The sequence below is a fragment of the Diabrotica undecimpunctata genome, chromosome 2 (genome assembly GCF_040954645.1).
Source record: "Diabrotica undecimpunctata isolate CICGRU chromosome 2, icDiaUnde3, whole genome shotgun sequence".
Classification (NCBI taxonomy): domain Eukaryota; kingdom Metazoa; phylum Arthropoda; class Insecta; order Coleoptera; family Chrysomelidae; genus Diabrotica; species Diabrotica undecimpunctata.
The window spans coordinates 169,559,267-169,575,161 of NC_092804.1; the positions used below are offsets into that span (position 1 = coordinate 169,559,267).

Here is a 15,895-nt window from a genome sequence, read left to right on the forward strand (position 1 = left end):
TGAAATGGAAAAACGTGAACTGCAATGTTTGGGAACTGTTCTTCCAAACAGATTGCCTTATTGCCATTTTTCTGATGACAAGAATATAAAGAAACAGAGCAGAGGTACTGTAGAAGAAAAGCACGCTACAGTAGATGGCATAAGACAAACAGCGTTAAAGTGGTACGATAATAAACCGGTTCATTTGCTTAGTACATTTGTTGGTTCTGAGCCTACTTCGTTAGTCAAGATGTGGAATAAGAAACAAAAATCAAGAATTATTGTATGCTGTCCAAATTCAGTGCAATTTTATAATAAATTTATTGGAGGTGTCGATCTTATGGATTCACTAATTGCTTTTTACCGAACAGACATAAGATCTAAAAAGTGTTATCTAAAAATATTTTTTCACCTTCTGGATTTAGCTGTTGTTAACAGCTGGTTGTTGCATCCTCGTGATTGTGATTACCCTTGCTGTCGTGATTGTAATTACTTTGAAATTAAAAAGAAGTTGCCTTTGTTACAGTTTAAGTACCACTTATGTAGCGTACTGTTAGCAAGCAATGACCAGATCAAAAACAAAGGACGTCCCAGGCTCAGTGAAATTGAGAACGAAATTGTAAAAAAACAGAGGAGAGGATCTACTGCTATTGTCCTACCAAAGGAAGTTAGGCTTGACCAAACCCTTCACTGGCCAGTAATTTCTGAAAAAAAGGGAAGATGCGAAAAACCAGGATGCTGTAATACTTCTAAAGTAATGTGCGATAAATGTAAAGTTGCTTTATGTTTTACAACTACAAATATTTGTTTTTTTGAATTGCATAATAAATAAGTATAAAACTTAATTCGTTAGTTTTTGGTAAACACTCCCAAAACTCTCCCCAAACGAAATTTAAAAAATCTAAAAAAATTAATAGTTGTTGTAAATGGATATTTGAGCACATATACAAATTAAAACATTTTATAAACAAAAAAGTTTACAAAAAAGTCGGGCAATAGAGGGCTAAGATATTTATATTTCACTATATGCTCTATCATTTGGTTTTCATTTCAAATTTGCACCTATGACGAAATTTATAATATCTAATATCTGGTGCTTTCATATGAAACTGGAATAAAACACTTGTTAGATAATATTTATTTGTTTTGAGTACACTTTTTTTAGAACCTAGTATATAAAAAAATAAATATTTGTCTGTCAACAAATTTCTATATAAAAGTACGAGGCACTATTCTCATGCTGTGAGCTTTGCTGCTCTGTTACTTTTATAACGCTTAAGCTATTTTTAATTTATTTTCAATATTTTTGAGGTGTGTTTCCTTAAATGAAATTAAATGAAATTTACATTAATTTGATAGTTTCCATTTTATTAGTGCTGGTGGTATATGACTAGCATCTGTTGGTACTATATATCAATTTCAACATGTGGAAGTGAGCGCACTCTCTTGTTACTAATTTCAGTGTAAATTTTGACCAAACCAGAAATAACCCATAATATTCTCCCCGTGTGATCTTAGTATTTCCGTTGAATAAATAGTATAGGGTATCCAATATTTCAATCAACGGTATGTCAGAGTGGTTTTTATTAATTTTTATATATATTTGCAAAATGAAAAAGAAAGTTCAGTACAGGCAGTTAAACAGCTGATCTGTCAATTTAGAAGTAAGAGCAAGTACCAACTTGCTGAAAAGTATACCCATACACAAAAGTGATGATAAAATGTACTGCACAAACTGTAGCGGTAAAAGCTATATATAAGCTATATATTAATAATTAGGATATACAGTATTTTTTCTAATACACCTGGAACGATTGAGTGAATAGGTGAACTATCAAATAGGAGACCATTAGTGTGGAATTAGAACAACTTAATAAATCGTTGATCAATTATTCACTATTAGGCAGTTAAAACATTAAACATTAAACTAGTTATTTATAGATTTTAAACAAACACATGATATAATCATAAGAATGAAACCATAGAATACTAATGCCGAACAAGGCTTACCTAAGAAATTAATTTTAACAAGGAGTAATCTACAAGTAAAATAAATATGCTTTACAGAAAACTGGACAAAGTGCTTTAAAAAGGTGAATGAATTAGCGTAGGTAACAGCTGTTTTGAAACCTAAATATTATGAGAACAATTGGGGATATTATATTACATAAACTAAACCGCTTGTCTACAAAAATTATCAGGAAAATTTGATACGACAGGACAGACTAATGACTTTACAACTAATTGCCACATAAATATCACTTTACACAAATAGGATGATTTTGTATAATATAAGACAATTCATATATTATAAATTATACCTATATAGATACAAATAGTAAAATAAAATTACAACTATTATACACTATAGTAAATACTTATTTAGATAAACGTAAAATATTCCACAGAACGTTAAAAATAAATGTTATAAATAAAGGTGCTTTTCAATTCGCGGTAAAAGATTTGATAGAGTTCAGCACACAAGATAAATTCGTAACAAAATTCATATACCAGTAAACGGTACTCGATACAGCAGCAAAGTAATTTTGGCAATAAATATGTAGGTTGTACTTTATCCCATTGGAATCATAGCACCCGCTATGGAAAATGGTGTCTTCTTTGACATACAGCAACCACAAATGTGAAATCAGGAAAGATTAATGTGAAGTTAGGAACATTATATACTTAATGAAAAATGTTATGGGAAATGAAATGGGAATAAAAAAACATTAAGCTAGTTATTTATAGATTTTAAACAAACATATGATATAATTATAAGATTGTAACTAAAATGCTATGGAAGAACTAGGCATACCTAAGGAAATAACTGTCAACTTACTTTCAAATGTACAGTTACCTCAAACAGGAAGATGCCGTATCTCCAATCGTGTTTACGATCGTTTTGGAAAGCATCGCCCTGAAAGCTAATACAGAAAATCTCACAGTTTAATAATCAAGGTCTTCAGAGTATACGGACTTTCGAGGATGAGTTTAATATAGTAGCGAGTATAATTATTAGTAACAAAAAAACATTAATACATTCAATAGAAAAAGCGCAGAAAAGGGTCCTCCAAATCAACGATAATAAAAAAAATATATGGCTATCATAAGAAGAGCACTACGAAACAGAATAGGACATAATATTTTAATAGACCAGTACAACTTTAAAATGGTTCATCAGCCTAAATAGTTGGGATTTAAGAGCACTTTTAACAAAAACACTACAAAAGAGAATAACAGAATACAAGCTGGCAATGCTAAGTTTTAAGCAAAAAAATTAAATCCAATCTTTATTTTCCTGTTTGACCTTAGCATTAGTTCCCGGTCGTAAAACATTTCTGGGGCTTTTCTTGTGAGTTTTACTTACATTGTTTTTTTATATCCTGATTTTAGTAGTTTGTATTACACTTCTGGATTTAAATTTTCAAACCTTTCAAAATTATATGGGTCTATTGTTACGTTATATGCCCTATTCTACATCGTCTCTTTTGTCTTTTAATGAACATTTATCTGGTTTTCTCGTTACTGACTATTATACCGTTTTTTTTTGCTGGTATGTAATAGCATTACTCAATAGTATTCTAATATTTAATCGATGGATTAAATCCGGATAGCGGATAGATAATCTTTACTTTTTTGGAGAAATTATATTCTAACACACAAAAAACCTATTAAATTGCCAAAACCTTCCTTGGCTATTATATATAATCGTCTGGCTGGTCGTTGGATAATAGAAAGCATGAATGTAGCAGTTGTAATGGCTTGCTAAAATCGGGAAGCAGAGATATCAGTACCAAGTTAATAACTCTTGGAATTGTTGCTTGACCGGCAAAATATTAAATACCAGAAGGTATAACGATAGCAGTCTCACTGCGACCTCGATGGAGAAGGCAAAGCAAAACAACTTCATTATTATTAAACAACATTATATTTTCTAGTAAAATCATCACGATTTTACAGTAAGACAAATTTTCTAATGTTGGTAATCAAAAGATCATGTACGTACCACTGGATTCCCTATTTCGGTATCCAGCAAACTCCTTGTAATAACGATACAGGAAACAAATAAATAAACCAGAGATCTAATAAAATACAGATTCTCGATTCAAATAAATCAAAAATGAACGAACAGCTTACCAAAATAGAAATAACGTCCTTTTAACACGTAATCCATTAACGGTCAATTAACAAAGCAGCTCCTAGAATGATGCTTATGATATAGATTTCATAGGAAATTCTCTCCCGTTCCTAAACGACATCTTCAACAAAGTCCAGAGAGCATGAAAAAAGTTTTACTTAAAATCAACGAGGTGAAAACCAAATACAAGCAAATACACAGAAGAGACCAATTCAATGAATTTAGATAAAACATTAAAGTCAACAACTACGTTTTTTAAAGTATGGAAGACTTTAAATATATTGGATCAATAATCACAGTTAATAATAAAGCCACTGAAGAAATAAAGAACAACTTCAGACCTATTTTAATATAGTGATGCGAATTATGAAGAATGACTAAAACAAATAAGGTTTTATTACTATACTGCTACAAATCAGTATAGATTAGGAACAGATACTGAATGAAGAAAGCTCTTATAAGTCCAGGAGAATTAATTTTATTGACTAAGTTAGATCGGACACAAAATCGGATATCTCAAAAAATTAATATTTCATTTGATTGCAGATTCATAGAAGACCGATCAACGTGGAGAAAAGTTGTAGTTAGCGAAGACTCACCCAGTGTTGTAGCGCTATGTAATGATGACGATAAAAAGAAAGGGCAAATAAAAAAGCAACAAAAATGAACCAATGGTGCAGAGCTGCTTAAAAATCTTGATTGGAAATAATTAATAATGTATATGTATAGGTCATTTCCAGAGCCAATGTGCTAATTGTGCGTAAAATAAAACTTTTTAGACTAAATCTGCTACAGGATTGTGTGACCCAAATACATCCATAGCTAAAAACTATCGATGTTTGTATGAAAGATGAAAATTTCATTTTTAAATGCTAATTACAATAAAATGGTAAATTTATCGCTACGGGACATACCGATGTCACGGTTTCTACCCGCGAATTTTATTAATCTCTTTTAAAAGAATATTGGCACGTACACATAATCACATAATTGTAGACGGTATCTTGTACATAAATACTAAGAAGGTTGTCGTTGTTATCTAAGACTAAGTTTGACAATTTACAGGAGAACCATGTTGGAGTACTATTACTCAGGACTCCCACATGAAGAACATTTAGCTGATAGTTGTGCTCCTAAAGCGCATAAGAGTGTTATAGCTCACAAAATGGGTTCAATTACATTGCAATGTTTTAAAGTTTTTGTGATAAAATGAAGTGATTGATTGTTGTTTTGAAAAAGCAAGTTGTTTTTTTATTTTTGTATTCCTATCATTATATAAATGTACCTGATATTGTAAAACCAACAACATTTTTCATAATCTAGTCTGAAATGGGCTTTCTCTTACTGATAACTATCAAAAGTTTTATTAACTTCTCGTTAATATAATTATGTAGGTATTTAGATTTTTATCTTGTTCTTACTATAGTGCTAAAACACAAATGTAGTCATAGTCTACTGTATTTTTTTCGTAGGTTTCATAGTTTTTAACTGTGTGATAGCCTATGTGTCTATAATAACTTACGCATAGAAAATAATAGAATTTTGTACCTCATAATTTATGTTTATTATCCTTTGTTTTTTTTGGAACATCTAAAAGTATAGCAATACATTTTAATTATTAAACAAAAGAGAAAATTAAAACACTTTTTGTGGTGTGCCACTTAACCTTACACAAAATCGTACACAAATAGTCAAATGGTAGTAAAAGTTTCCGATATAGGCAGACGGCAGAGGCATCGCCGCGCACGATGTCCATACTATGACATGTTTTTCATACGGTTTTCGGATCGATTTTTTCAAAACATCAAATATAATCTATTTTTGCCTTTCTTTATTTAGACTAACCGCTACTGTTTTTTTCTTCAGCGTTTCTTCTTAATCTAGATTAATGTTATATTTACAATTCTTTCTGAAACGAGCTATAATTTTTCTCAAATATCCATATTGTTTGGTTAAGGCGCCTTACGGTTTAGCATGCTGTGTCAGACGCTCTTTAAAGTCTCTTTCAATATTAATATCGTTTGAGAAATTTTTCCCAGATACTTATATTTCGTTAGCTAATCTACCATTTGAAGTTCAATTTTCTTTTAATATTAGTTTAAATGGTCCAGTAGTGTATTCGAACAGTTCAGTTATAAGCAAAATTAGGTGTTGTTGTACACCTAATTCTTTTAGTATCAGTCATAAGTGTATCCATTTGGCTCTGTCGAACGCTTTACGATAATCTATAAAACAAATCTATAGTGGGATATTAAATTCCCTAGACTTTTATACTTTTTTTGGACTTTTATAATAATATCTTTAAAATTAAATGTTTAGTGAAAATCTCTACGCGACTTTAATGCATTAAATATTTTAATTAAAAATCGACATACCTATTGAAATTAGACAGTAAAAAATTATGTCATTAAAGATTGATTTATAAATTATTGTAGTTTAAATTCAACTACGATATGAAACAAATATTGTATGTCATAATCTACAGTAATCGAAAAATTACAAAGACCTTCCTGTTGTACAGTTTTCTTGAATTAATAGGGTAACAAACATTATAATCCTACCGAAGGGGCTTCTACTTTCATAAACTGTTACACGATTACTCTATCCGATGTACGTACATTTATGGACTAAATGTTTCAGTGCCAATGCATTTTAACAAAAAATACTAATTAATAAAAATGGAAACTTAACTTTTCCAAGTTTATAATAGACACTTTATTTTTGAAAATATATAAAGCAAGTAATATAAATTACCGTCTTGTTTATTAAAACTAAAAAGTAAACTAAAGTTATGTGTCGGTTAACAATTTATATTTAACTTCATTAGCCAAATAATCCTGAAATTCCTCCATGACTAAATTGATGGATATTTAAATAAATTTCAAGTTCCAAAGTGTACCTGCTGTAAAATTTGAAAATCTACTACTAATACAATTATTGGCAACATCGCAGGAGTTTAGAAATGTACACAGAATGGTAAATACGGATCCCATAAATGGTTTATCCTTTTGTGGAGTCCACTTAATCCTACATGTTGGTCGGAGTCTACATAAAGCGCTACTCAGATAATAGTATACACGGTGTATATTTTACTGGAGTTAGTATAATACCGTTTTAGAACGGAGCTTACATTAACCGCTAGATGTATATATATATATATATATATATGTATATTATATAAATGGGAGCGACACATACTGAGTATACGGAGGATTAAATATAAGAAGAAGAATCAATAATGACATAATACCATTGTTTAAATAGAACCAATGATAATACAATTACAAGAAACCAATAATTCAGAAATTAAGATCGCTAGGTTAGATAGTTGGAATGAATTACAGAAAGAAATGGTTAATCTGTTCATTTTAGTCTCTAAGTTGGCTTCAATTAATAGTTTTGGGCAAATGAGATAATCAAAGAAAGCTGAAGATAAGAACGGAAATGGAAAGCAAAAAAAATATCTAAGAAAAATGTAAATAACAAAATATAAAAACTTAATATTGTTCTGAAGCTATTTTCTTGTGGCATTTTAAAGTAATTACTATTTAAATGGGAATAAGCCACAATTTAATTGTTGCTTATTCCCATTTAAATAGTAATTACAATAAAATCTTAAAATGAAGTATGTAGGAAAAGAAATTTTTTATAGTGATTGTAAAAGTATTGACTATAGTTTGATAAAATACAAGAAATTTGGAGAGAGTATTGACACATTCCAAAAAAAAATGATGAGAAATTAAGGATGATGAAGATTTCATCTGAGATGGAGTAATGATCTTAATAAATATGCTGGAACAAGGTGGATGACCATAGCACTGACTAGTGGAAGCTATAAGGAAAGGTTTGTATCAGCAGCGCTTATAAGTAAAATAGGGCACGATATATGGCTTGGATATTTATACATAATAAATTTAAAAAATAATTAGTGTACTTACTTATTAATACGGCGTAAATTTGTGGCCATACCTTTTCAGGCTCATTTTTTGAAAATGTACATTTTTCAACCTTAACTACAACCATTTTGATCTCTTATGTCTTCTATAAATGGTTTAGCGAAGTTTTCATTTACACATATGTCCAAAAGTTTGGAATATTGGAATATTTAATCTTTTTATTGCTTTTTATATACAAACTCTTCTGAATAGTCAACAATACTAAATAAATCTCAAAACCAGATAAACGATATGTAAAAAAATTATTTATTCTCTTGAAGTGGAAAACTTACAATGTACAACTTACATTTAAAAATAAATTAGTATAGAAAAAAATAATTTTTAATAAAACTAATAATTAGTATTTCCTCCATTGGCCTGTATGCATGCCTGTAGGCGATTTGTCATGCTGCCGATTAACTGGTCGAGCTGAGCTTGTGAAATTCTCTCCCATTCTTCACGAGCAGCATCTTTTAGTTCTCGAAGTGTAATAGGGGGATTGTTTCGCTTCTTGATGCGTGTTTTGAGAATGTCCCAAGCATGTTCAATAACGTTTATGTTGGGGGAATTCGAGGGCCACTTTAATGTAGATATTCCTTCTTCTTTCAGAAAATTTTTTACTGCTGCTGTTCGCTGAGGAGGTGCGTTGTCATGAATAAACACAAATTTATAACTCACTGCGCCTCGGAATAGACGTATGGCAGGATTTAAAACTTAGTCGATGCACACAGTTCCAGTGACTCTTCTCTCCAGAACCAGCAGTGGCGTCCGTGTACCACCCATAATACCATCCCAAACCATGATACTGCCACCTTCAAATGGGACACGCGGTTGGGCTGTTTCTAGTCGAGCTTGTCATCGTGGGGCCCTCCAAACCAGTGTTCTTCGCTAATCAGATACCAAGCCAATTTTTAAATCATCAGAGGACATCACGTTATTTCAGTTAGGACCATGATGGATCATTTCTCTAGCCCATTGCAACCTTACTATTTTGTGTTGGTAGGTTAGTTTAGGAACACGTAGCGGTCTTATACGATACAAATTTACCGCATTTAGTCTGCATGTTATTGTTTGCCGTGAAATATTCAGTCCTTGAAGCCTATAAATTTCTCTGGATATGCCATTTGTAAATTCCAGACGATTTCTCCGAGCTGTCAATGTTATTTGCCGGTCTTGTGCTGCTGTTGTACATCGACTTCTACCACTTCTGGGACGATCCTTGATGTCGTTTGTATCTTGGAATTTTTTTTTAATTTTCGATACAGCACTCTGAGTAACATCAACAATATTCGCGATATAACTTTGACTAAAGCCCTGTTGTAACAAAGCAATTACTCCAGATCTGTCAAAATAAAATATTACGTTTCTAGGCATTTTTAAACGGCTTAATTCAAATTTAAACAAAGACAGAAAAAATGTGTAAATACGCTAATCAGTTGAATGTGACCAAAATCATACATAAACGATTCAAATTTTTTATCATTTTTATTTAAAAACACTCTAGAATGAATATCAACAACAGTTTTAAAACCACCACAGGCGTAGATATATTATTTGTACGTATTCCAAACTTTTGGACATGTGTGTATATATTATATCTGAATAAGAACTGTCAATATTATTATTAGGTTTTGCAAGTTCCACGCTCCTTTTATGGAAACAATCACACATCCGCATGCCCATTTAGAATTTTTTTTAGAAGATAAGGAACATTAGTAGAATAAACAATACAGTGTAAAAGCGGATTAGTAACAAAAACACATAGCAGTTACCATGTTACTGACGTCAACAGTACATCAAAATATGTTTTAATGAGGATTCTATCAAATAGTGGGATTAATCTTTTTGCTGCTCCTGACACTTTAGTAATTGGTAGAAATTTATTATATACTCGTAAGTATTAGAAAAACGTGACGTTCTCGAACACGTTTTAAATTACTGGAACTTCCAGAACTTCCGTTTTTTATTTTTTTTACTATTTTTACAATCTCTGCTACAGGATGGTTAAATACTGTGTATGGTCCATATTGTTATACGGCATGGAAACATGGACGTTAAGAGTAGCTTCCATTAATAAGTTGGAAGCCTTCAAAATGTGGAGTTACGAAGAATGTTCCGAATACCATGGACAGATAGGGTGAGAAACGAGGAAGACTTAAGAAAGGCAAATACTGAGAGAGAACTACTCAATTTGATCAAGGTATGAAAAATTGGATACCTCGGCCATATTCTGAGAGGAAAAAAATACATAATCCCTTAACTAATTATCCAGGGAAAGGTTGAAGGCAAGAAAGGAGTAGGTCGCACACAAATGTCGTGGCTATGGAACATAAAGTACTGGACAGGCATAAATAACACTGGCGATCTTTTGGCAAAAGACAGACGTTTGGCCTTAAGATAATTCGCCAGAAAAAGATTTTGAGCCCTTTAAACGCACCCCACTTAAAAACTAAGGGATCTTACGGAATTTAATTTACATAGTCTTATAGTCCTTTAAAAGTTCCTACAAAATCATTTTTAAGAAACTTTTTATCTATAAAACGATTTCGTGTGTAATAAAGCATTTTCAATGTATATAATACCGCACAACCGGTCCACTAGTTATGGAAGAAGACGAAGATGAAATCGATCTCGATAAAGATGACTAAAAAACTATTTATATTTGTGTTTGTATTTGTAAATTCGAATTTTTGTTTAAATAAATGTTCTTGTGCCAATTCTACATTTTTTTCTGTATAGTATAGATAGTAGAGATCTATTAAATTACTTATAAAAATTGCAATATTATTAAGTGGTTTTAAGGGTCGAAATATTATATTATATCCTGAAGCATAAAACAATCATTATTTATCCAATCAAAATCAAATTTTACCCACATTAAGGTTTTCAATGTTATTATAAATTTTTGGAAAATAATGGGTAGTTTACAACCGTAAAAATAATTAACGCCCTTAAGCATAATATAGAATATGAAGTACAGGCTGAGATGATCCTAATCCCAAATATTTATGCAAATCGATGTAAGCCGAAACCATTCTCTTAGCATAAATAAATATTTTATATATAACTCCAACAAGGGTGTTTTTGAGGGTTGCAATATTAGGATACTATATCCTAAAGCATGAATCAATCGTTATTCAACTAATAAAAACCAAATGTTGACCATAGTCAAGTTTAAAATGTTATTTTATAATTTTTTACAATTATGGGTCGTTTTCACTCTTAAAAAACCAAAAGTGTACAATAGCTCAATAAGGCAAATATAGGGTAAAATGGGCCTAATTCCAAATTTTTGTAGATCAATGCTGGACGAAAAATTTGCGAGGTTTTGCCATTTTTTTACCTTTATTTCTTGGCCTACACCTGTAAACTGACAAAACTTAACAATTAATTTTGTTTTGAGGATATGTTAAAAAGTGAAGCGTGCTTTGGTGTTTGCTACTATTTATTGTGTAAATTGTCAAAATAGAAAATGAGATATAACAAGCAATAGAAATACGTAGAGGAGTACGACAGGGATACATTTTGTTACCGCTGCTATTTAATGTTTATACTGAAAGCATCTGCCAGGAAACCCTTTTGCAAGCAAACGAAGGAATCTTAATCAATGGAGAGGTTGTAAATAATATTCGATACGCAGACGACACTGTACTAGTCGCAAAAACAGTAGAAGAATTACAAAGATTACTTACAAATATAAATATTGCCTGCAACAATTATGGCATAAGTATCAATATCAAAAAAACCAAGTATATGGTCTTCAGTAAGAACATGGCACAACCAGCACATATTAGTATAAACGGCATTCAAATTGAAAAAGTATCAAGTCACAAATACTTGGGTACTTCAATAAACGAAACTGGAGACCAAAACAATGAAATAAAAAGACGTATCGAAATTGCCAGGGCCACTTTCATAAAGATGAGAAAATTCTTCTGCAACAGAGATATAAGCATCCCTCTCCGATTAAGAATGCTAACGGGCTACGTATTTAACACGGTGTAGAGGCCTGGACTCACAAGCAGAACAATATAAAAAATATTGAAAGTTTCGAGATGTGGTGCTACCCTCGAATGCTGAAGATAAGTTGGGTTTAAAGAGTTATAAACTTTGAAGTAATGCGAAGGATAGGAAAAGTCACAGAAATTTTGTCAACGATCAAACGAAAAAAACTCGAATATTTGGTTCACCTGATGAGAGGACATAAATACGCATTACTTCAAAATACAATGCAAGGAAAAATAGAAGGAAAACGGAATCCAGGCCGTAGAAGAATGTCATGGTTGCGTAATTTGAGAGAGTGGTTTGGCTGTACCACTAATGAACTCTTTAGGTCAGCTGTAAAGAAGGTCAGGATAGCCTTGATGACTTCCAATCTCCGATAGGAGTGGCACAAGAAAAAGAAGATTGTGTAAATAGTGTAATTACTAGATTTTGAATGTTTATAAAAGATAAAGTTTTAAAAATTTAAAATGCCAAGAAAATTTGTAAATTCAGTGGACAGTTTTTGTTATATTTGTGGTGACATAACATTTTCGTCACAGAAACCCAACATAACATCAATTGTGAAAACGCCTTATGAACATTACTTTTGAATAAATGTTGGAGACCAGAATGAATCATGGGCTCCATATATATGCTGTAACACGTTGTCAGTTACATTGAGAGAGTGGCTAAAAAATAAATAAACGATCTTTGGTTTATGCTGTATCTGTAGTTTGGCGGGAGCCAACAAATCATACAAATGATTGTAATTTTTGTTAGACACCATCCATAAAGGCAGGATTGTCAATGAAAAAAAAAATAGGAACGGTAATATACCCTAATATTCGATCTGCTATTCGACCCCTTCCGCATTCGGACAGTTTACTGGTTCCTACCCCACCAAAAAACTATGAATTAGAAGCGGGAAACAAAAAAAAATAGATGAAATGGAAAGCGAAGATGGATATCACAAGCCTTCCAAATCGAAAGATCATGATTTAAAGGAAATAGAAAAACCACACAGATTGAGTCAAGCAGAATTGAGTGATCTCATTCGAGATTTAGACTTGTCACAGGAAAAGTCAGAAATTCTTGGGTCAAGACTACAGCAATGGAACCTCCTTCAAAGTGATTTAAGGGTCTTGGAGTATAGGTAGTGTTAGCGAAATTTGCTCACTTTGTTCGAGAAGAAGAACAATCTTGTTGTTTGTCGCAATGTAAATGGATTAATGATTTCTTTACAATTATGATCAAACTAAAGTCTATAAATGAATAGACTCCAACAAGCTGAGTTTAAAAGGTGTATTACTGCACAATGAAAATAGTGGAGTTCTATTCCTATTGGCGATGTAGTTCACGTGAAAGAGACTTTAAACGACTTTTACGATAAGCACAAGTGGAAGATATGTAGGGACTTAAAAGATATTGCTATAATTTTAGGAATGCAGTTCCTAAATATACTATACTAAATACTACTGTTTTTTGTTTATGTAGGATAGGAGAAATAAGAATTCGTACTATATAAGAACAAAATGGTCTACAAGAAATCTCAACAGTAGCGAGAAAAATGTCATTGCTGAGCTCCTCGTAGACCAAAAAGATGTTCTTCTTTCACCTTTACATATAAAATTGGGTTTGATAAAGAATGTTGTAAAAGGTATGAATAAAGAAGGAGATACTTTTAAGTACTTGCGAAACAAATTCACCTCGTTAAGTGACGCAAAGGTTAAATATGACATTTTTGCTGGACCACAAATCCGTCATTTAGTTAAAGATCCCACGTTTGAGGTAGTTTTGAAGAAAACTAGACCTAAAAAAATATTTTTATTGTTGTTTTCTTTTTTATAAGCCATAAATTATAAGATTTGACATAAAAAGTGAAGGAAGGATTCAAATTTTTTTCAAAAACACGTGTTTCTCAAAAATTTATCGAATGATACCAAGCGCGATCCCCAGCCACTCCCTCTACTAGAGCTGGGAAGGGATAACTTTAAAATGCTAAATAAAAACCCCAAATTGTTTTAATTTTTTTTATTACAGATTTGTATTTCTCATAAAAAAATAAGTAACTTTTATTTGAGACACTGTTTCGAATCGTTGATAGATGGCGATCTAATATGAAAAAACGATTTATTATGATACGCTAGGAAAATTATGAAAACGGTTTAATATCTCCAGAAATGCACTTCTTCTTCTTCCAGAAAATAAAAAACGGAAAAGCACGGGTTTAATATTTTTTTAAAAACTCTCGAATGACACCAACCGGACTTCCTTTACGTCTTGGGGGTAAGACAGGGTGCAACTTTGAAATCTTAAATAGGAACCCCCGTTTTTTATTGCAGATTCTGATTCTACAAAACATTCTTAAGAAACCGTATTCGGTGTCATAAAAATTAGATTGAAGACTTCTAATCTGTATATACTTTTCTATAATTACAGCGCCATCTATCACGAATCGAAAAAAAAAATCAGATTAAACTTGTTACTTTTTCAAGTAGAATCCTAATCTGGGATCGCACCAACTCCAGGAAGTGAGTGTTTGGAATCGTGTCTCATGCCATTCGATAGAAATTTAAAAAGTATTAAACACGTGCTGTTTGTTGTTTCTTTTGGAATTGTATTTCTCGAGAGATTATCTAAACCCTTTCGATAATTTCCTAGGGTATCCTACGATAATTTTTTTTTCGATTATAACGCCATCTATTAACAATTCGTAATATTCGTTCATAAAAGATACTTATTTCATTATGAGGAATTCAAATCTATAATAAGAACTGGGAGTTTTCATTTAAAATTTTCAAGATGCCTCCCTCCTCGCTCCAGAGGGTGGGGGGTCATGTTTGGTATCACTCGGTATCACTTCATCACTTTGGTAACATCCGTGTAATATATCATCATCATCATCATTCTCAGCGTATTCTAGCTATTCATTCTCAGTCATTCTTCAGTTCTGCTCACGATTCTTTAATATTCGCTTTTCTGAGCAATGTTGTACCGGCTTGTTTCCTTATTATGGTCGGATTATAGTCGGATATAGTCGGATCCTTATAGTCGGATCCAGACACGAAAAAGTAAAGTAAGTTTCCTTATTTCATAGTCCCATCTTAAATTTGGATGCCTTCTTAGTCTCTTAGCGCCTCTTGTATACCACAGTGTAATTCTATTGGACTATCTATTGTCAGTTCTTCTCGCTAAATGTCCCACCGACTGTCATTTTAAAGATTTAATTTGTGAATTACATCAGTGACCTTGGTTTTCTGGCTGATCCATTCTATTCTTTTTCGATCTGCCTTTGTTATACATGCATCGCTCCATTGATCTTTCAGTGACTTTGAGTTTTGATATTATCTCTTTCTTTAGTGTCCAAGTTTCTCAGCACTATGTCATAATTGGTATACCTTTTTGATCGCATCATTTTTTCTTCAGATGAAGTAGCATCTTCTACAATTATGTTAAGATCCTCCCTCTTCATTCTTATCTTTGTTGTTACAATGCTTTCTGATACGTATTCTTTGATCTGATTTTGTTATCTTTGACGTATTCTAGTTCTTTACCTGTGTTTTCTTTTGCTACTCTACTGTAGATTAGTATAAATTCACCTACTTTTGATTGTCTGTTTACTGTAGTGTGCATATGTCTTTTTGCTTCTCTTTCAGTACTTGTTATTTCTTAGTCTCTTGTGTTGAGCGATCTAATGTTCCATGTAGTATCTCTCATCTGGGTTTGGAATATTTTTCGTCTTCATATCATATTATCAATCTGGTTTCTAAGCTACACATTGTTGCTTTGAGGAGTATTCGTTTTAAGCTTGGTGGGTTGCTAACTTTGCCAATCACCCTTCACATTTTATCCAGGCTTG

The 15,895-nt window shown here is 32.0% G+C and overlaps 1 protein-coding gene across 4 annotated transcripts in view; it reads left to right on the plus strand.

Annotated features, from left to right (window-relative positions):
• LOC140435189 (uncharacterized) overlaps window positions 1–15,895 on the plus strand; it is a 1,123,409-nt gene that overhangs the window by 496,924 nt on the left and 610,590 nt on the right. The gene's annotated exons all lie outside the window — the stretch shown is intronic.